This window comes from Triticum dicoccoides, chromosome 3B (genome assembly GCF_002162155.2).
Source record: "Triticum dicoccoides isolate Atlit2015 ecotype Zavitan chromosome 3B, WEW_v2.0, whole genome shotgun sequence".
Taxonomy (NCBI): Eukaryota; Viridiplantae; Streptophyta; class Magnoliopsida; order Poales; family Poaceae; genus Triticum; species Triticum dicoccoides.
Window position 1 is genome coordinate 838,180,339 of NC_041385.1, and position 21,489 is coordinate 838,201,827.

The following is a 21,489-nucleotide window of genomic DNA, read 5'->3' on the forward strand; positions in this document are numbered from 1 at the left end:
GACATATATGTTGGAGATATTATTATGACCCTAGGTGTCTTAGGGGATCATCTAGTAATTTAGCCATGATTGTGTTCCCAGTGTGATGATTCTGGCCATCATTCTCGAATGCATCCCGTGATGCTACTTAGTAGTAGGTATTCTGTTCCTGGGTTCTTGAACCCGAGATCCACCCTACTTACTTCATGTTGATAGTAATTGCTAGCTCCTTTAGGATATTAGTAACCTTTGCGATAGTCCTTGAAGTCCGTGGTATCTTCTTCTTCCAAATACCATGAACTACTTATGGCAGATGTTTATTGGATCAAAAAAAAATCACAATTAGAGTACTCTTGAGGAGTTCTCCATTCATAAATCGTGACTCTGCCAGTTCTACCCTTCCGCATGGATTATCCGGAAGAAATATGTTGAACTTGGTTCGACATACTAATCTATGCCTCCACAACTCAGAAAATTATATGTTCCTTTGAGTTGTTCTCTTTAGTTGCATTCTGACCCTCGTCTATCAATTGATAGTCAAGAGTATGCGTGCAATCGTTCATCGATACCTATTACCCTTGTGGTCCGTCAAGCCATTCTATTCCTGAATGACTTGGAGAAACAAACTCCAGTACCTCATCCATATCTAGGATTGGGTCAAAGTAGTTGTATTCCGCAGATCAAATGCCAATCCATCTTTTGGTTCTGTTCTACCTTGGAGTATTACCCCCTTTATGTCAGAATTGTCATGAGAACTGCACCAACTCTCATGAATTTTGACGTAGTAATACCTCTCACCATCATTGGTCATTCCTCGGCCATCGTGTTGATGCAACCAGAATACCGACAAATGAATTGTGATGTGTGAAATCAATACTCCCAGCAACCTCGTTGCTTGGTAGTTAAGGGACACTAATTTCATTCTTAGCGTGTTGGTTTTTGAATCATCCTTCTAAGACTGATCGTGCTACCTAGCCCTTATTTCGGTGCACCCTTCGATTGATGAGTTAGGATCTTGTCAAGTCCTCACTCATTTGATCATATCGTCTTGCCCTCAAAAGCGAGATTGTTCTCGAGCTTAGTAACATATCGGTGGTTCGTGATTTTTCGAATATCTTCTCGAAAGTATCACCAGGCTGTCACCTGACTGTTATGTTGAGCTCGTGATCAAGTTGGTTTCTTGTGAACCACCTTCTCTCCAAGAATCGGTGTTAGATATCCCTGAGCTAGTTGGTTAAGCTAGACAACAATTTGGAGAGTTGGAAGATAAAAGCTTGTCTGACTTAGTTCGTTCCAAAGGGATATTCTTGTGTAGTGTGTGTTGAAGAAAGATGATATCTTCATCGATTGGTCCTTGTGATCAGTTGCTGGATCTATTGTCTTATCAATCCTTTGATTTGAGTGTGGGCTATCGTCAAATCAAATCAGTACCAACGATGCTCGTAATGTTGTCTTATTCGTGGTTGATCCCTCGAGCATACACCATTATATCTTTTGGGTTTGACCAATGCTATCACTTGTTCACTTAACTATGGAATTCCTTTTAAAAGGAAACCCAAATGAATTGTTGTTGTGCCCATTGACAACATCCTTGTCTTCTCCATAATTTTGCTGAACATTAAGCTAGTGTTGGAAACTTTTGAAAGCATTTATTCATGCTAGCTCATGAAGCATATGTTTGGATGAAGGTAGTGATTTCCTTTAATTCATGTGCATCTGATGCAAGTTGCCGCCGTGGATTCGAGAAAGTCAATGTTGCTTCTTTGGAATCATCCCAAATCAGTCATGCATACGTGCGAAAGTATTCTGTGGTTCGGAGACTTGCAACCTCCATTCCATATGTGTTCCGTAGCACCCCAAGCCACTGACTGATTTGTTCGAGAAAAGGAGTTAAGTGTTAATCCATGGTAATGCACAAGACTTCGATACCCTCGTTGATGGTTCCCCCTCCTGAACTCGGTAGTGTTTTATTATAAGACTACCACATGGTCATGCTTGTCTGGGACAATATGTTCACATGTTTGTAGCAGAACCAGCTCATGTTTTGGAGCTTGCCATCGTAGTTCATCTCCCGAGAATCCCGCAACGTCATCTTGTCGATTTGTGTTGCAAACTTCCGTTTTCTTCCTAGACTCGATGAGTCTGGAATATCCTGACACCAACCAGAGCTGAATCTCAGGCAGATATGATGGTTGGAACATTTCCCTAAGAACTATAATATTGGTCTCTCGATAACCGGTAAGGTGGATGTCGTGGCCAACACACCCATCCGGTAGACCTATTATTATAGTATCTTGTTTGAGGAACTGGGCCACCCCCCCCCCATAGGGATTTCGTAGGATTTACTCCCTAGTTGCCCCTATGGATTTTTGTGTTCCCGAAGTCCGACCTTTTACTTGATGTTTTAGATATCAAACCATATCTATGAATGGGTTATACTAGCACATCAAGGAGAACATTAGAAGCGGAGTGCTAAATGTCTCTCGGTCGATCATCCAGATTTTATTTCCTTGGCCCCGCCAAGGGTGAAATCTGAGAAGGTGTTATCTTCCTTTGCATCTGCATCATCCATCATTAGCCATCATGGTAGTATGTTGTGTTGTCAGCACCCTTGACACGGATGTTGATAAAACCTTGATGATTGTGGAAATGCTCAAGTTCTTGAGAGCACGCACAAGCGCTAGGTGTTTCATCGACACTAATTGGGATGCTCTCAGTTTCCTTGGCAATGCTATGACCTTTTCAAACAGTGAATTCACTCTCTGTTGTTGGGTTCTTCCCCAGTTACCAGAATCATTCCCAGCATTTGCATTTTGTTCCAGCTTGCACCGCCAATGTGCCATTCTACCATGGGTCTCTTCCATTTCCGGTGATAAGCAAACTCATCCATTGCGTTGTCTTCAACAAGGTAATCCACATCATCCAAGTCCGAATATGCCATCCTACCGACCCCCTCCAAATAATCGCTTGTGATTGCCTTAGGCTGGTACAAAGAGTTTCAATGATCTTTGAATCAAAGGTAATTCTTTTTGCCACTTAAGGGGATATATCTACGAGTCACCTTCCCTAAGGTGCATCGTTATGGTATCATGGCAACTCAACTCCTCGCTACGTTGACAACCGTTTACCACCTTCTTAGGTGTGGAATTGTTGTCTACCTAGTGAACCCTCGTCATCTGCTTCACTCCATTCCTATGGGTGCGTGCTTCGTCTCTCAGCTCGAGAGATGTTGCTATGTCTCATTCCGTGGGTTAATCCTGAGTTGTTCGACCTTCGAGAAGAACAATTCTTTTAGGGTCTTTCCTTTTCCCTCGTTGTCATGATAGCTGGAGTTCTCAGAGCAAGACGACAAGACAAAGTTGGTGTTCAAATCAACGTTCATTTGAAGTGCACCCTGGATCGTGAAGATTATACTAGTCCGCGTTACCTTCACCTTACCCTACGCTTGAATCTCGAGACGAGATTCTTGTTTAGTGGGGGTGAGTTGTCACATCCCTAGCTTTACCCTGGCCATGGACTAGCTTGGTTGCTGCATCATGTTTAAATTTAAATGAAATTTGAACTGAGGAATTCAGAAGCCTCAAAACCCTAATTAAAAGAAGGGCAAGCACCCTTTAAATTGCATTCTGTGAATCCAAAATGCCCTAAAAATAGTTTTGTGAATTTTGGCAAGAGTTATATATCAAACCAAAATTCTGGAATATTTTTAAGGAATTATTTGGTCTCTGAATTTAAATCAATAATCTATTTGAATTTGGGGATATATTCATAATATATAATGAATATATTTTCAAATGCTTTGAAATGTTTTATGTACTTTTGGAATAGTCCAGAGAGGTAACATAAAATATTTCAGAATGTTTTGGCACTGTATGAAATTATTTTGGAATTGAAAACAGTGGCAAAAGATATTAAATAAAACAAACAGAACAGGAAAAAAATAAAAAAAGAACAGAGCTTACCTGGCCTCACCGTGCAGCCCACCAGAGCCGGCCCAGCTCCCCAGCCGGCCCAACCCACCTCCTCCTCCTTTGTCCTCTTCCTCCTCTGCCAGGAGGACGAGCAGAGGCGAGGCGTGGCGCTCGCCGACGCTGCCCCGGCCACCTCCTGCTTCCCCCCCTAGCCACCTCCTGCTTCCTCTCGTTGCCCTGGACCCCGTCCGCGACGCCACGCACCCCCCCAGGCCTCTCACTCTCTCCCCGAGCTCCTCTCCTCCTCTGGCTCTCTCGCGCGCAGCCACCGAACACACCCGCCGCCGCCGACGAGCTCTCTCGTGGCCACCGGCCACCCCTAGCCTCTCCGACACACCCACGAGCTCCGCCTCGACCCCCTCCTTCCTTCCCACCGACCCACGGCCCTCCGGAAGCCCTGCAACACCGCCACCATCGCCGTTCCGTCGCCGGCCACCGAAGCTCGCCGCCGTTCGATTCGCCGCCGACAGGACATCCCCGAGCCCACTGACCAACCCTGCGGAACCGCGGTGAGCTCCTCTGCCGTTCGCCCCTTTTTCCAGTCGCTCCGCACGCTCCCTAGCGCTAGCGCTGCCGTGCCCGAAGCTCGCCGCCGCCGCGCCTCATCGCCGGCGTGGCTAGAGCCACCACAGCTCGAATCCGAGCACACCGCTGTGCTCAGAGAACTCCCAGGAGCCCGTAGCGCCCACCAGCCCCTCCTCCCATGCACCATAGCGCCATCTCCGCTGTTGCCCGAGCTCCGGCCGCCGCCGCGAGCTCGACTCCGGCGAGTACAGCGCACCCCGTCCGCTCCTTCCTGCTCCGTTGGATGCGGAAGAGCACGGGCTACGCCCCGGTGGTCTCCGCGAGTCCAGCCGCCGCCTGTAGCTCAAGTCCGGCGAGCTCCCGCCGCAGTTTTGGTCGTCGCCGGCCGAACTCCGGCGAAGTCGACGTGGCTTAGTTAATTAGTCACTAACCCCCCACCTACTGACGCTGACAAGTGGGCCCCAGGGCTTAGTCAAAGCTAACCAGCCCGGGTCAACGCGGGATTAGTCCCTGTGTCACTGACGTGTGGACCCCACACGTTAGGTTTGACCCGGGGCAGCCCTGTTGACTTGCTGATGCAAGCATGACGCAGTGCTGATGTCATAACTCATTTTCTGGATTTAACTTAATTCAGGAAATTCCAGAAAATTGTATAAACTTCAATAATTCATAGAAAATTAACCGTAACTCCAAATTAAATAATTTATATATGAAAAATTATCAGAAAAATTCAAGGAATCCATCTGTACCATTTTCATGCATGTTAGAACAACTTATAGCTGCTGTTTAGCACAAATCAATTAAATGGCATTTGAATAATCACATATGGAGTTGAATTTGAATCTTATATTCAAACCAACTTCATTTAATCTGTTGCTAGTTGCATTAGCCCAAAACACACCCATTTTGCCATGTCATGATCATGCATCATATTGTGCATTGCATTGATCGTGTTTTTCTGTATTTGCCGGTAATTGTCCCCTCTCGATAGACGTGTACCGCCGATGTGATCGATGACACCGATGAAGAGCTATATTATCTTCAGAAGTGCCAGGCAAGCAAAACCCCCTTGTTCATTCCGATACAATCCTACTCTCTCGCTCCTGCTCTCTTTTAATGCATTAGGACAACACCGATTTATCTGTTACTTGCTGCGGTAGCTGAACCCCTTTATCCTTTGCATGACCTGTCATTGCCACAGTAAATAGATGAAACCCACTAGCATGAGTAGGAGTTGTTTGAGCCCTGATGTGCCTACTCATTCATGTTTGTTTGTCATGCCTGCTATCGCTTAGAGTTGAGTCAGGTCTGATTCATCGGGGATGAATCAGAGGCGTGTGAACCTGTCCTACTGTGTGTGAGCTAAGTGTGTGAACACGATTTGGTAAAGGTAGCGGTGAGAGGCCATGTAGGAGTACATGGTGGGTTGTCTCATTGAAGCCGTCCTCAGGAACTGAGTTCTGTGTTTGTGATCCATGATTCAGCTACTACCATACATTGGGCCCTGAAATATGACCCCGCTCGACTTCTTATTCACCCTTGTCCTCTGTCCAGGAGTTGCAAGTAGTTTCTGGTGCTTGTAGTATGCTGGAGGCCGTGGACAGCACTGACCGTAGGGGTGGGCTGTGATGCGGTAGGCACGTGGCCGGGTATACCGGGCGCCCGTTTGGTGTCACGGAACCCTGTTCACATCGTTTGGGGCTGTGAGCGAAACTCCGGCCGGATCTCCTCATGGATGGAACCCGAATAGGCGATAAACCTGGACTAGAGACTTGAGTGTTTAGGTAGGTCGTGGTCTACACCCACGTCGGCTTTCGCTTGAAGTCTGCCGAGCACATGTCGTGTGCAGACGCTAAGTGGTGGAAACATGTATGAAGAAGTACACCCCTGCAGGGTTAACATCATCTATTCGAATAGCCGTGTCCACGGTAAAGGACTTCTGGGTTGCTTATATCAGTTCATAGACAAGTGAAAGTGGATACTCTAAAATACGCAAGATAAGCGTGAGTGCTATGGATGGCGCTCTCGTAGGGAGACGGGAGCAGATCCATAGTGGTGTATTGATATGGGGAATATGTGGACTCGTGTGCGCCACCTCAAAAGAGTTACATTGCAGTCGTAGTTCAGGATAGCCACCGAGTCAAAGCTGGCTTGCTGCAGTTAAACCCCACCATCCCCTTTGTTGATAATGATGCATGTGTAGATAGATCTGATGTAAGTCTTGCTGGGTACATTTGTACTCACGTTTGCCTATTTTATGTTTTGCAGAGAGACTTCAGTCTCACTAGTAGTTCCACGTGGACTTCGACGTTTAGCTTGATACCTCAGCTACGATCTTGTGCCCTCGGCAGGATCTGATAGATAGTCAGGCTTCTCAGCCTTTTTCATTTATAGATGTCTGTACCCAGACATGATAGCTTCCGCTTGTGCTTTGACTTGTATGCTCTGAGTGTTGGGTCATGAGACCCCTGTTGTAATATCTCGCTCCTCGGAGCCTATTGAATAGACTACTTGAGTCGTAGAGTCATTTTGTGATGCCATGTTGTATTGCACATATCGAGCATATTGTGTGCATGTTATTGAAATGCTTGGTATGTGTGGGATCTGACTACCTAGTTGTTTATCTTTAGTAGCCTCTCTTACCGGGAAATGTCTCCTAGTGTTACCGCTGAGCCATGGTAGCTTGCTACTGCTCTGGAACACTTAGGCTGGCCGGCATGTGTCCTTCTTCGTTCCTGTGTCTGTCCCTTCGGGGAAATGTCACGCATTGAGTACCGGAGTCCTGTTAGCCCGCTACAGCCCGGTTTACCGGAGTCCTGCTAGCCCAGTGCTACAGCCCGGACCCACTTGCTGATGACCGACACGTTCGGTGCTGGGTCATGGATGCCTGTCCCTGTAAGTCTGTGCCACTTTGGGTTTACGACTAGCCATGTCAGCCCGGGCTCTTTATCATATGGATGCTAGCGACACTATCATATACGTGAGCCAAAATGCGCAAACGGTCCCGGGCAAAGGTAAGGCGACACCGTGGGGATACCGTGCGTGAGGCCGCGAAGTGATATGAGGTGTTACCGGCTAGATCGATGTGACATTGAGTCGGGGTCCTGACAGCGTATTTACAATAACAAGAGCAAACAGAGTTTATAAAAGTTTTTCATTATCACTTTCATTTTATCAACTAAATTGCTTGAGGACAAGCAAAGGTTTAAGCTTGAGGGAGTTGATACGTCTCCAACGTATCTACTTTTCCAAACACTTTTGCCCTTGTTTTGGACTCTAACTTGCATGATTTGAATGAAACAAACCCGGACTAACGCTATTTTCAGCAGAACTGCCATGGTGTTGTTTATTGTGCAGAGATAACTTTTGGAAAATATAAAAAATACTGGCAAAAGAATCAAGGATAGGGGCCCCACACCCTGTCCACAAGGGTGGGGGGCGCGCCCCCTCCCCCTGGGCGCGCCCCCTGTCTCGTGGCCCCCCTGCTGCTTCACCGACCTCAACTCCAACTCCATATATTCCGTTTCGCGGAGAAAAAAATCAGAGAGAAAGTTTCATCGCGTTTTACGACATGGAGCCGCCGCCAAGCCCTAATCTCTCTTGGGAGGGCTGATCTGGAGTCCGTTCGGGGCTCTGGAGAGGGGGATTCATCGCCGTTGTCATCATCAACCATCCTCCATCACCAATTTAATGATGCTCACCGCCGTGTGTGAGCAATTCCATCGTAGGCTTGCTGTACGGTGATGGATTGGATGAGATTTACCATGTAATCGAGTTAGTTTTGTTAGGGTTTGATCCCTAGTATCCACTATGTTCTGAGATTGATGTTGCTATGACTTTGCTATGCTTAATGCTTGTCACTAGGGCCCGAGTGCCATGATTTCAGATCTGAACTTATTATGTTTTCATGAATATATGTGAGTTCTTGATTCTATCTTGAAAGTCTATAGTCACCTATTATGTCTTATGATCCGACAACCCCGAAGTGACAATAGTCGGGATACTTCTCGGTGATGACCGTAGTTTGAGGAGTTCATGTATTCACTATGTGTTAATGCTTTGGTCCGATTCTCTATTAAAAGGAGGCCTTAATATCCCTTAGTTTCCACTAGGACGCCGCTGCCACGGGAGGGTAGGACAAAAGATGTCATGCAAGTTCTTTTCCATAAGCACGTATGACTATATTCGGAATACCTGCCTACATTACATTGATGAATTGGAGCTAGTTCTATGTCACCCTATGTTATAACTATTACATGATAAATTGCATCCGACATAATTATCCATCACTGATCCAATTCCTACGAGCTTTTCATATATTGTGCTTCGCTTATTTACTTTTCCGTTGCTACTGTTACAATCACTACAAAAGTGCTATCTTTACTTTTGCCACTGTTACCATTACTATCATACTACTTTGCTACTAAATACTTTGCTGCAGATGCTAAGTTATCCAGGTTTGGTTGAATTGACAACTCAACTGCTAATACTTGAGAATATTCTTTGGCTCCCCTTGTGTCGAATCAGTAAATTTGGGTTGAATACTCTACCCTCGAAAACTGTTGCGATCCCCTATACTTGTGGGTCATCAAGACTATTTTCTGGCGCTATTGCCGGGGAGCATAGCTCTATTCTTTGAGTCACTTGGGATTTATATCTGCTAGTCACTATGAGGAACTTGAAAGACAAAAGAACCAAGATTTATCCCTCAACGACGAGGGGATGTATAAGGAACTGCCATCTAGCTCTGCACTAGATTCTCCTTCTGTTATGAGTAAGCTTGCGACACCTAAACCTGCTACTGCTATGAATTCTGATATGTCGCATGTTATTGATGATGCCACTTTTGCTATGCATGATACTTATGATGAAACTACTTCTATACTTGATACTACTATGCCATTAGGTGAATATCTTGATGAACAACTTGCTAGGGTTAGAGAGAATAAAATTATTGAAGATGAAATCATTGATGATAGTGATGATGAAGGTTCTCCCCCTAAGTATGAATTGCCTGTTGTTCCTGAGGGTTATGTTATGGATGAAGAAACTGCTAGAGATCTTTTTGCTTGCAATGATAGATCTGATCTTAAGAAATTACTAGCTAAACTTAAAAAGAAAACTCTGAATGCTAGGATGAAATATGACCCTGCTTTTGCTACTTCACATATCTTTGTTACTGATAAGGATTATGAATTCTCTGTTGATCCTGAGATAATTACTTTGGTTGAATCTGATCCTTTTTATGGCTATGAATCTGAAACTGTTGTGGCACACCAAGTTAAATGATATAGCCACCCTGTTCACTAATGATGAGAAGTCTCGCTATTATTATATTCTTAAGATATTTCCGTTCTCATTAAAGGGTGATGCTAAAACTTGGTTTAATTCTCTTGATCCTGGTTGTGTGCGTAGTCCCCAGGATATGATTTATTACTTCTCTGCTAAATATTTCCCTACTCATAAGAAATAAGCTGCCTTGCGGGAAATATATAATTTTGTGCAAATTGAAGAAGAGAGTCTCCCACAAGCTTGGGGGAGGCTTCTCCGATTACTTAATGCTTTGCCTGATCATCCTCTTAAGAAAAATGAAATACTTGATATCATTTATAATGGACTAACCGATGCTTTCAAGGACCACTTGGATAGTTGTGCTGGTTGTGTTTTCAGGGAAAGAACAGTCGACCAAGCTGAATTGCTATTGAATAATATGTTGACTAATGAAAATAATTGTACTCTTCCTGAGCCAATTCCTGAGGCAATTGAGGCAACTCCTGAGCCTATTCCTAAACCTACTCCGAAGAAGAGAGGTGTTCTATTTCTCAGTCCTGAAGATATGCAAGAGGCAAAGATATCAGTGAAAGAAAAAGGTATTAAAGCTGAAGATGTTAAGAATTTACCTCCTATTGAAGAAATACATGGTCTTAATATACCGCCTGTCGAAGAAACACATTGTCTTGATAACCCGACACAGGTAGTAAAGGTAAATTCTCTCTATAGGTATGATAAAGTTGAAATCCCGTCTACTAAATTCCATAGCCAATGTTTAGATGAATTTGATGACTTTATGGCTAGGCAAGAAAGTTTTAATGCTTATGTTGGTAGAGAATTAAAGAGTAACGCTTTCATGATAGAACGCTTGAGTGATTATATGGCTAGGTTAAAGGTGAACTTAAACTCATTAGCAAATATGCTTCTGTGGTTACCACTCAAGCTGAACAAGTACTTAAAGCTCAAAGTGGTTTGCTCGATGAACTAAATAATAAACATGATTTTGCTGTTAGAGTGGCTACTAGAACTGGTAGAATGACTCAGGAACCTTTGTATCCTGAAGGCCACCCTAAGAGAATTGAGCAAGATTCTCAGAGAAATAATGTAGATGCACCTAGTCCTTCTAAAAAGAAGAAAAAGAAAAATGATAGGACTTTGCATGCTTCTAGTGAACCTGTTGTAGACACACCTGAGAATCCCAATGATATTTCTATTTCTGATGCTGAAACACAATCAGGTGATGAATATGAACCTAGTGATAATGTTAATGATAATGTTCATGTTGATGCTCAACCTAGCAATAATAATGAAGTAGAGATTGAACCTGCTATTGATCTTAATAACCCACAATCAAAGAATCAACATTATGATAAGAGAGATTTTGTTGCTAGGAAGCATGGTAAAGAAAGAGAACCATGGGTTCAGAAACCCATGCCTTTTCCTCCTAAGCCATCCAAAACAAAGGATGATGAGGATTTTGAGCGCTTTGCTGAAATGATTAGACCTATCTTCTTACGTATGCGCTTAACTGATATGCTTAAAGTAAATCCTTATGCTAAATATATGAAGGATATCATTACAAATAAAAGAAAGACACCGGAAGCTAAATTTCCACCATGCTTGCTAATTATACTTTTAAGGGTGGAATACCTAAGAAACTTGGAGATCCAGGGGTACCAACTATACAATGCTCCATTAAAACAAACTATGTTAAAACTGCTTTATGTGATCTTGGAGCCGGTGTTAGTGTTATGCCTCTCTCTTTATATCGTAGACTTGAATTGAATAAGTTGACACCTACTGAAATATCTTTGCAAATGGCTGATAAATCAACTGCTATACCTGTCGGTATTTGTGAGGATGTGCCTGTTGTGGTTGCAAATGTCACTATCTTAACGGACTTTATTATTCTTGATATTCCCGAGGACGATAGTATGTCGATTATCCTTGGTAGACCCTTTTTGAATACTATAGGGGCTGTTATTGATTGCAACAAAGGCAATGTCACTTTTCATGTTGATGGTAATGAGCATACGGTACACTTTCCGAGGAAACAACCTAAAGTTCATAGCATCAATTCTATTGGAAAAATTCCAACTATCATTATTGGAGGTTTTGAATTTCCTCTTCCTATTGTCAAGAAAAGGTATGATATTCTTATTGTTGGGGATGTTCATATCCCCGTTGAGGTAACCTAGTGTTATTCGAAATTTCTCGGGTTCCGTGTTATTCGCACTACAACAAAACAACCGCGTAAGGTCGTTTTTATGGGACGCTATTTATATTCGTCTCTATGCCCAGGACATTAGCAGGCTAAAGACGCTTCCTGAGACGTTTACATAAGCATCTCAATCTTATTTTTTTAGAATAATGCATTTATATTTTTAATTAACTTAGAGACGATTTGTGAGACGATTAGTTAGGCCGGTGAAATATTTGGTGCTCGAAAATTCATTATTTTACCGCGTAAATACTTCCCGCGGATTTTCGGTTTTTTTTGCTAGCATACTCCGTATAATCCTCCCATGCCCCATCTTTCCAGTTTCCACCTCCCACAAAAATCCCAATCTGCGCCGCCACCAAAGCCTATCCCCCGCAGCAGTTCTCGGCCTGGCTCTGCCCTCCGGCGCCAAGTCCACCCTCGGCCGGCGACTTCCCGTTCTCCTATGTCAGCATCCTCGCCAGTGGGAGCCTCGCCGGCCGTCGGCGTCCTCGCCGTTGCCACGCCGCGCCCCTCCAAACTCTCATCGCTACACCGTCGCGCAAGATGGGATCCGCCATGTCAAGAAGGTGCTCCCTCGAATCCCATCACCTCTACAGTTTTTGAATTAAATCAATCAACGCAGCTTCTTAGTTGTCACATCCATGCCTCTTTCTTGATTGGTTGGTTCTCAACTGAATTTCAAAATTTGGACCGACCAGTATCAATCACATAACTGATCCCCGATCCTGGTGCATCAGATCTCATGAAGTAAATCTTGTTGGTGGTGTTGCCTGCTGCTTGAAAAAAATATCTATTTTGCATCTCACTCTGCGACTTACTCCATCAGATCTAATTTCGTTTGTTCCTTTTTTAGGGGGGGAAGGAGCGAATACATTAATCAGGTGCATGATCGAATGACTGGCCATTAAGTAGACTGCATTTACTCTCTATGGAAGAGTTCCAGTTTAATTTGCAATTCCAGCATGATTCATACGTTCATTGTTTGATGATGTATAGTTTTAGCTTCTAGATACTAGCATCACTTTGGCCTAGTACTTACGAAGCAAAATGACATATCGATGTGGTTTTTTACTTTATTGGTTCTGGCTTCACATGACTTCGTGCGACTGACAAGGCATATTTTTTGGTCCACCACTAATGGTTAGTGCAGATTTTTTTCATGGATTTTTGCTTACTTTAGCTCGGTAGATGCTCAGTATTGTCTTAATTGTACTTTTTTGGGAAGCGGCTATGCATCTTAATTAGGCATGAGTAAGATCAGAACCAGCTAATTATGTACATTTTGAAAAAGATCCAAACTAGATATAGTTTTCCGCTCAGTTTGATCCAGTACACCTGGTCAGGAAAATTGTGGTTCGCCAACCTATCTGATATAGCCTTGAAACATTCTGATTTACACAAACTAAGCTGGGGCATAGGGAAATTCATGTTAGTATCTGACAATGGAGGATGCGGTCACTGTTGAATCAATAAATTGACCAGATCAACGCCTTGTTTTGTTACACGCAACTGCCCTATACCTAACCCCTCAAAGAAACAGAAAAACATGTTGTATCTCTCTCCCCAGATCAGGCGCATCCATGGCTCCCGACAGGGATAACTTCCGACGTCGATACTTCCCGGACATCTGGGTGATGCCGCTCGCTACCAACCAAAGTTCCCCCTGCCCCCATTAGAAGATGCAGCCGATACCACTACCTTGCAACCATAGATTGATTCCTTCATGCGCTGGCAGGCTAGATGTTCAAGGAGGTAGCGGAGGTGCAGCCGTGTGTCCATCCTCTCCCATTGAAGGTGCCTGGTACAGTGGTACCCCATGATCCTCCTTTCAATTTATTTTTTATTGTCAATTTGTGTTTGCCCCCAAACTTTTTTTTCCTTCTTCAATGAGTACAACTCCTATGAGCGGTTGGTCAGAGCTCTAATTTGGGTGTTGGTCGAGTTCACCTTGTTATGTATCAGAATGAATGATGGGATTCATGTTTTTGTACATATCACAGAGGATCTAGTACAAGAATATTAATACTTCTACATATTATCACCTCACCTTCCGTACCATTGTCCACTTGTTTTGTGCTACATCCAATGGTGGGACGCTTATTTTGTTACCATGGAACGTAAGCGTACAATATACTTCTGATATCTCTGAGCGTGTATATAAACACTATAGATTTGGTAGTCTTTATAATTCTGTCCAATTTATGTGATCTATAACCATGGTGATCAAAGTTTCTCTGTGTTACCTTTATATATGACAACAGATTATAATTCTGTCAAATTTATGTGGGCTATAACCAAATAAAACATTGTAATTTCTTTCTGACAGTAGTTTAGCTGGTAAATTTTATACAGATTGTAGTAATATCAAACTGATGTGGGCTTTAACCAAATGACATACAATATTTTTCTCTGTCCGCACATTAACTGGTCATTTTTATACAGATTATAATATTGTCAAATCGATGTGGGCTATAACCAAACATCACTGTGATTTCTTTCTGTCAGCACAACAGCTAGTAAGTTTTGTATTGCATTGACACTATCACAAGAGAATATGTTTTCTTACTGTTTGCAGATATTCAAGGATTTAACATTATGGAAATGTTCAGCAGATGATCTTTTGTAAGTGAAAAGAATACATTTTTATAAGAGCAATCAATGTGGGACCAATATAAGGTGTGTGATTTATCCATGTTCCAACCTTTTCTGCTGACAAAGATGGTTCAGAACAATGTAGTCGTCATCTGTTTGACAGATAAGCTGGATTATCTCTAGATCAGCTGGCTCAAACTAAATTTGTTGTGTCATCCATACTAGTGTAGAGTTTCTATTGGACCGAAGATTACTAGTGTCGACAAGCATAACCAGTCAATCCTAAGAAATCTTAGTTCTATAGAGAAGAAACAAATAAATTATAAGTATTCTTATTGAAACCAATGTATATTTGTTATTTAAAATTATCTAGCTCTGCTTCTCTATATTTCCTTTCACCTTTTCTGGTGCTAATGTGCTTTTATTGCAGGATTTAGAGAAAAAAACTAATTATATGGACAGATTATAACAGGTTTTATATCGGAAATAATCTTGAAACGTGCAAGGGAAATCTTTACATTTTTCTAGAAGCCATATCCATAAAAGCTGCGAAAGCCGTCAAGCTGATGTACCAAACTAGCTATAGAATTTTTAGATAGATTTTGACATAGAATTTCCAATTTATTTTCGAATTGGTTTTAACTTTTAGATAGTCAGAGTTAGAATTAGAAGTTTATTTTGTAGTGACATACACATTATTGTATGAACGTACAGTTCACTTGTAAAGTATCAATACCCTTTGTAATAAAAATATTTGTAATGGCTTGCACATTGCTTCTTGTTTTGCGGCTGTGATTATGAGAAACTTTTGCAGTCAATTATGAGAATATGATGATTGCAATGCAACGATGATGTTGAATAATGCCTACATAACTATATTATTTGATGACCTGCATGTGCAGCAGGGCATGATAAAACAATCCAATTCAAAATGATGAAATACAACAATGTACGACGTCATACGGGCATGTCTAGCAGAACGTATATATTTGTTTAGACACGTTTTTGAGCGTGCCTATGTAGCGTCTCAAGTCATGTAGACACGCTTTTGAGCGTCCCTATATAGCGTCTCATGTCATGTAAACACGCCATCAAGCATGTCTAAATCTTTGAGATGGTCCGTGTGGAGATGCTCGAAGGACGCTTTACTAAAACGACTCTACAATTGCCTAGAGATGAAATACCACGTCACTAGCTATGTAATTTGACGTCTCTATCGGCAGGTTTTGTTGTAGTGTCGGGATGAGTTTGTTAACAAGACCTGATCAACCTTGTTAGTGGATTCATTTTGATGATGATGAGATGGATGAAACTAGAAGGCATAACCTTCTGTACCCTCTTTTTACTTTCTATTATTTAGAATAAATAAAGCAAAAATAGTATTATCTGTCTATTTTCTGAATTATCCTTGCAATAAAAAATACCCCTAAAATAAAAGTGCTCCAAATGCCCTGCAAATTTAGTATGATTTTTTATGGAATATTTGAGGATTTTAGGCACTGAGAACACAACAGGGGGGGGGGGGTAAGCACCTGGCCACGAGGGTCCAGGGCACGCCCACTCCCCCTGGGCACGCCCCCCGCCTCGTGGGCCCATGGTGGCCCCCTCCATTTGTTCCTGCACCCACACACTCCATCTTCCTCCCAAAAAAATCCCCATCCAGCTCAAGCACGAGTTCTAGCTCATTTTGCTGCGATTTTCGATCTCCTTGCTCAAAGCTCCATTCACAAAACTGCTTTGGGAGATTGTTGCTTGGTATGTGACTCCTCCATTGGTCCAATTAGTTTTTGTTCTAGTGCTTTATTCATTGCAAATTTTTGCTGCATAGGTGACCCTATTCTTGAGCTTGCATGTCAAATTTATGAGGTCCCAAGTAATTCTAATGCATGATATAGGCTCTAGGCACTTGTGGGAGTAGTTGCTATCAATCTTATTCAGTTTGATTTACTTTTATTTTGAAGTTACTAAAAATTTCATAAATTTTTCAGAGGAAGAAATATGTCCAGGAAAATGTACCAAGGTGGTTCCTCAACAAAGAGAGGACCTAGGCGTGCTATGCGTGAGCAAGACGATGAACCACCAAGGGAAGCTGAGGTGCGGTCTTGTGAGTGGCCGTCAGAAGAGTTTATGGTCAATGTGCATCAAGGATGAATTTGATGCATATGTGCGTAATGCCGATCTTGAGGACTTCATACAAGATAAATGTCCTCAGTACTACCAATTGGCTGATTCATTCGTGAGAAGATTTAAATATACATCTTCACGTTATTCTCAAAATGTCTTGTTTGATATTTATGATCAATCTTATACCATGGACCTAGAAGATTTCACGACTGCTTGCAAACTCCCACAGTGGGGCAATATTAATGAACCCCACAAATCTGAATATAAAGACTTTCTTACTAGTATCACTGTGGGAGAATCTAGGGATATAGCACAAGGGAGCATTCATTTTCCTGCTATACATTATTTTGCTCTCTTCATTGGTAGATGCATTAACGGTAAAGATGAAGCATGTCACATGTGTGTCCCTGATCTTTGTGTCCTCAAGAGTGCTGTATTAGGTAATAAAGATTACAACTTGGGGGCAATAGTTGCACGTAGGTTGCATAATAATGGTATATCTGGAGATTTATTTGGAGGAATTTATGCGACCTGTGTTGCTAATTATCTTGGTATATCTCCAGGTGAGGGTGATATAGAGTTTCCTACTGCTTATTTAGATTTTGACGCTATGCTCAGGCACCGTTTTCTTGTGAGGAATGAACAATTCCTCCAGTATCGACTAATTTTTGGCAGACGCCGCGTTGTCCATGTTACTCTCCCTGCTCCTTTCCTTTTTGATTACCAGGCAAAACAAAGATATGTTGTCACTAGGGAGGAGGCAGCCGAACACGAGAGGAGAGCGGAGGCAGCTTGCCAATATGCCGCAACTCAGGAGGCATTGGCTGCTGCATCTCAGTACGACCCCAGTTATAACTTCGGATATCAGCCAGGCTATCCTTGGCATTAGACCAACTTAGGCCAAAAGCCTAAGCTTGGGGGAGTACGTATTTCTCACCGACTTTACATTCATATTCACACACTTATTCTAGCCGTCGGTGCTCATACTCTTTCATTGTATTATCCATGCTAGTTTAATTTATTTTTCTAGCTTTCTTCTTGTGTGTTTGATAAACCTTAAGAAAACCAAAAAAATCAGTTAGCTTAATTTCCATGCTTGTAGTAGTAATTAAAAGGAAAACCCAAAAATATTTCTCTATCTTCTTTTACTTGTTGGAAGCTTTCCCATGTAAATAGTTTTATTTCCTTTCTTTCCTTTGGGGTCAAGAGTAGAAGACCATAATGAAAATGTTTAGTGGCTCTCAGATGCATGATTGTTGATTTAATTTAGAGCCCATATTACTTTTTCTTCTCTCTTGAATTGAATGCTTGCAGATTCCAGCTTAGTCCAATGCACGTGTACTATTATTATACACACCGTTCGGTCGTGAAATTGAAAGGCAATAATGATGATATATGATGGACCGATTGAGATGAGAAAAGCTGGTATGAACTCGACCTCTCTTGTTTTTGTAAATATGATGAGTTCATCGTTCCGGATTCAGCCTATTATGGATAAACATGTTTGCAATGATATTTAGAGATTATAGTTGCTTATGCCATGCTTAATTAGCTAGGAGCTTATAATGGTTTACCTTGCGTGCCAACATGCTATTAAAACTAGATCATGATGGGCGCGCGTTGCAGCGCCCATCCATTTTTACAATAGAATGATAGGCGTTTTTCTAAATATATGAAGATGTAGAATTGAATTAGCATAATATGCTCCATATTTGTTTTCAAATGGAACAGTTAAATTTAAACGTGCGTGTTGCCAAATAACCAGAGTAAATTGCATAGTAAGGAGTATACTCAACACAAAAAAATTTAAAAAATATAAAGGTTTGACAAAGAGAACAGTTACATGCTAGACTATATGCCAAGTTCTTGCAGGATTTCCTTCCCTGTTGTGTCGCGGCACTACTTATTGCGTCACATTGTCTCATCTATAGGTAGTTGTTCAATTGGTAGGGCTTCTAACATAAGGCTCCTGTCCGAACACTTCTTTTCTATCGTCACTGCCTTTTAAAGACTATCCAGCTTAGTTCACTTGGAGAAAGGAAAAGTTTCAAGTTCGGAGGAAATCAAGAAACTATTAGCACAATCACAAAATCTGATTTGCAACATGACATAAGAAACCAACATCATGGCCATACAGAAGAATCCAATTTTTTGGTCCCAAGTTCCCAACATAACAATCATAAGCCGATGTAGTGTTCCAATCAGCTTTAAAAGTAACCTTGGAGTGATTCTTACTACACTAAATTCTATAAATTATGATTGGAGTAAAATGCAGTTAAATTATATTTATTTAACCAACCAAAGATAGGAACTGATAGTAATTACAAAAATTGTAAGATATTTGAGATGGAAGTGGGAAGGCCTCAACCCTAGGACAATGAGTTAATATTTTGACAGTATAAAATAAACATGAGAAATTTTGTAGTTTTGAGTGCCAAAATGCACCTTTACTCAAAGGGCAAAGGTTTGTACATAACCGTGACACAAGACACCAATGCAGTTGTTTCCAATAGAGCACACTTTATGTGGTAGCAGTATCAGTACTGCATATTATTGCATTGGTAAAATATGAGTTTGCTGCAAGCTAGATTTCAGAATGCAGAAAATAAACACAAAAATGTTCTGGAAACTACGAAAGAAACACTTAAAATTGGATATGCAAGTCTCCTACTGATTTGATGGCATTCCGATTTTTTTGCTTGCCAAAATAGGAGTAGTTGTTTATAGGAAAATATAGCAGTATATCCTTACGATATACAAAGTTTATTCTAACAGAAGTCAATACACATAACATGCAAACTTGAAGGCAAGGACTTACCTTTCACAAAAAATTATACCCGTCTTTGTCAGTTGAAGGCTGAGATCCATTTCCCAGTCCAAATATTTACAGGTATGGAGAGCAGTTCAAAGGCAGAAAAAAATGAGTTCCAGGTCTTGACAATGATAAGATTATAGAGCAATTTTGTCAAATAGATCAGAAAATTTTCTTCCAGTGAAAGAGCAACCAAGCACCAACATACAATACTCCTATAAATTAGCATGTCATTGTCAGCACCAAGTTATTCCTTATTTTGAAGGACAAGTTAAAATTGCGTAGCACATCTATTAAGCCTATTTTGTTACAACATCTCGTGCTTAGCTTTAAAGTATGCTTTCTCGGCCTTGCGTGGAATAGAATCATAAGCATCAGACGAAATATCAAGGTTTAGGACAAACCAAGATATGTTAAAATACTCTACTTTCCCCCTAAATGTCAATATTTGGGGCCCCATGTCTTCACTTCTACAACATGTCAGTTTATATTATTAGTGGATCATCAACTGCAGAAACATATCACAGTGCATGCCTTGGATTCTAGGTTTGTCAAGATAAACAACTGAGCATTAGCACGATCTAGTTGCTTTTAGTCAACCGCAATTAAAATTGTTATTTGGGTAAAAGTAAGTGAACCAAGGCATGCCCAAGTAGATCATGATTTCCAGTTTGTTTCATGATCAAGTAGATTTCAGTTTGCTAAATTGGCACCCAATACAAGATTGAATAGCGCCAGTTGGGAGGCCGAAATATCAAGCAGGGTTAAGCATTGTATATCACTCGAAATAAAGCATATGTTGAAGTAACTATGCACACTTCACGAGACAAATTTACCTGGTGCCAGCTTTTTGCAGTCCCATCCCCTCCCCTCCATGGACATCGACCATCAGGAACCGTACCAAGGTGGTACACCATTTCTTCACCAAGAGGATCTGGCTGCAACTCACCACATTGAAGTTGACCGGTCACATCGGCAGGAGCTATGACTTGACGACTGACGGCCGAGAGAGAACAAATACAGGGTTACGGATTGAAAGGTCAGGAAGAACAACGTCAGATGAGAGAGAGGATCAATGAGAGAAGCCGCTGCATGGGGGGGGGGATGGGGCGGCACCAAGACACAGGCAACACCATCTCAGACTGATGAGAACACCATCGCTACTAGCTCATGGTCCTGGTCTTCCTCTTCGTGCATCTAAAAACGGGATGCTTCCTTCCTCGTGGAATCACGGTGGCGCATATCTCTCCCTCTTCCCCTCTCTCTATCTAGCGGCGGCGCATAGGTTTCGCCATGGGTCGAGAGATCGGGAGGGTGTGGTGCGGGGTGAATACGCAGGCACGCAGCCTCATCACGACCGTCTATCCGACATCGAACGAGAGGGCTCTGAATTTGTTTCTGGAGTAGCGGCCCTTGCGGGAGTGAGATGTGCATCGGACGGCCAAAACTGATTTGGAGGTGCGATCTGACGACCAAAATTGCTGATGGCATGAGAGGCTTCCAAACATGCTTAGTTATAATGTCTCTAAATGGTTGTCATGTGGTATGATAGGGTGGTATCCTCCCTTGAATGATTCAAGTGACCTGACTTGGCACATGTTCACGCATGTAGTTGAAACAAATCAACATTTGCCTTCACGATATTTATGTTCATGGTGGATTATATCCTACTCATTCTTGCACTCAGTGTTGATTAATTTTATTGCATGTTCATGACTGTTGTCGCTCTCTCAGTTGGTCGCTTCCCAGTCTTTTGCTAGCCTTCACCTGTACTAAGCGGGAATACTGCTTGTGCATCCAAACTCCATAAACCCCAAAGTTATCCCTTATGAGTCCACCATACCTTCCTGTATGCGGTATTTACCTGCCGTTCCAAGTAAATTTGTATGTGCCAAACTCCAAACCTTCAAATGAAATTCTGTTTTGTATGCTCGAGCAACTCATGTTTCAACTAGGGCTGTCTGTATCTTCCATGCTAGGTGGGTTATTCT